The sequence below is a fragment of the Berghia stephanieae genome, chromosome 2 (genome assembly GCF_034508935.2).
Source record: "Berghia stephanieae isolate SIO BIC M18660-M18661 chromosome 2, UCSD_Bste_1.3, whole genome shotgun sequence".
NCBI lineage: Eukaryota > Metazoa > Mollusca > Gastropoda > Nudibranchia > Aeolidiidae > Berghia > Berghia stephanieae.
In genome coordinates this window covers 19,351,316-19,353,620 of record NC_088361.1, presented here as the reverse complement: position 1 = coordinate 19,353,620, position 2,305 = coordinate 19,351,316, and the positions used below count along the sequence as shown (strand labels likewise).

General features: G+C 39.6%; 1 protein-coding gene across 1 annotated transcript in view; it reads left to right on the top strand.

Annotated features, from left to right (window-relative positions):
- Nucleotides 1-275, top strand: part of LOC144964443 (uncharacterized) — an 84,740-nt gene extending 84,465 nt beyond the window's left edge. Inside the window, exon 3 of the mRNA XM_078898706.1 lies at nucleotides 1-275. This exon is cut by the window's left edge and continues 2,248 nt beyond it. The gene's annotated coding sequence lies outside the window, so the exon portion shown is untranslated.
- Nucleotides 276-2,305: the final 2,030 nt, after the last annotated feature.

The following is a 2,305-nucleotide window of genomic DNA, read 5'->3' as shown; positions in this document are numbered from 1 at the left end:
TTTTGTAAAATAAAAGTATGCCATTATTTTGTTTACACGGCGATTTATGTTGTATTATTTACCCATTGGATCTGCATGATTGGCCAATTGTCCTGGACGAGGTGATCTAAGAACCAGTGCACATCGGTGCTGTAATGTAAAGTGAACATAGCCAGGAATCGTGCGTGCGCACCTAAATGATGATGACGAATTGTTGAACACATTTAAGTTAGGAGAGACATTCTGTGGATAAAAATGCAAATTAATTTTGCTGGTTGAATCTTGAAAGAAAAAAATGAAGTAAAATAGAAATGAATAAGATAGAACAGATAATAGAAATTAATTCACCAAGATGCACGGATTGGACGTTTCGGGCTTCCTGAAAAATAGAACGGATGCTTCAAATTAATTCACCAAGATACACGAATTGGACGTTTTGGGTTTCCTCTTTGTCAACAAAAGATGATTTAAAAGACACTAAAGACAAATGTGAGACTCGAGGAGGGTGTTGCGGAGGCGAATGGAAGGAAAGTAACTTTACACAGGCCCAGGAATATATCGTCCACAGGTTATCCTGTCTTCAGAAATAATTATTGCCTTCGTCCATGTCATGAACCCCATTTTCTGACTTCATCTTTCTATCATCATAGCTTGTCGCTCCAACACCGAACCCACTCCACAGCATAATCTGGGGAGCATACTCTTAGGTCATGGTCAGTGCAGCTAGGCCCATCCTGGCATTCTCTAAGGATGTGCTCCATCGTCTGCTCTGGGCATCCACATTCAATGCTCTTCTCCTTTTGTCTCTCTAGGACATACTCACCATCGTTTTCCATCGGATGTTTTTGAGCTTTAAAAAAAGAGAATATATATATATATATATATATATATATATATATAGCGCAATATCCACTAAACGTGCTCAAAGCGCTTTACAAGGGGTCCCTGGTCAACAGCAACATTTAACATGTAGGACAGGACAAGGGATCATCTTGTGGGAGGTTTGAGCTTGCCATCAAAGATCTGGAAAACTGTGTGTATGAAACAGCACCATACAAAGCAAGGAAGAAAAACACAAGAAAAAAACAAAACAAAACATCCCAATAGAAATCAGTCTTCCTCGACTGGGGATCGAACCTCCGACCTCATGATTACCGGTCAGACGTGCTAGGTCTGAGGTTCGATCCCTAGTCCAGGAAGGGATGGTTTTGGTTCTTGTACATATTTCTCTTTCTTGCTTTGTCTGGCACATGTTTCATACACACTTTTTTCAGATGTTTATCTTACACCAATGCCTGCTCTCTCGTGTCTCAATTTGCGTACCATTCCAACACATGACCAACCTATCATCTCCATCTTTTCCATACCACCGTATCGTTTACATTCTTGAGGAGATTGGACGAGAGCTGGGCGTCTGTCAACTCTGGTGTTTACAGTTGTGAAATATATTTTGTTCAATATTTTAAATTCCGTCATGAAGCGAACGGATACATTAATTTCTATGTACGAATGATTGCATGCATCAACACAATGTTGACTCACTCAATCCTAGAGATTTTTGCTACTTTTCAACATTGGAAAAATATGTATTAAAAATGAGCATGTACATAGATAGTTTTATCCAACTACCATTAACATGTAAAAACTAAGAACATTAGCTTTGATACTACGCCTATGATTTGTCTCAGAAGAATGTAATAAATAGGTATGGGGTAAAAGTAACTCAGGTAAACTACTGATATAGTCGTTGTTAGGGTTGAGTGAGTTAAGGGGGTTTCTTTTTTACGAAATCCGCCGAAAACCGACGAAACCCGACAAAACCCGACGAAATCCGACAAAATTAAGGGAAGTAGGCAGCAGTGGGGAGTGAACCTCGGACTCAGTGGAGTGTACGCCATTGTGGAGTGAACCTGGGAACTGGGTTTCGGCAGTTTTCGTAAAAAAGCAATTAATGTTTTACGAAACCCGCCGAAACCCAGTCCCAAGTTCACTTCCCACTGCTGCCAACTGCCCATAACTTTGTCGAGTTTAGTAAAAAAGAAACACCGCAATGTTAATTGGTAATCGTTATAGAGAGCGTTAAGGATGTCTGAAGCCTGGGATCGTGAAAAATACTAACAAAAAAGTAAACATGGAAAGGTCTCGGATGGGAACGGTACAGACAATGGACGTTTCGGGTACAAACCCTTCGTCAGCAAAATAATAAACAAAGGAGCGTTGAAAACAAGTAAAATAAAATGGAGTATAAATGTATACTCCATTTTATTTTATTTGTTTTACGCATTCCTTTGTTTATTATTATGCTGACGAAGGGGTTGTACCCGAA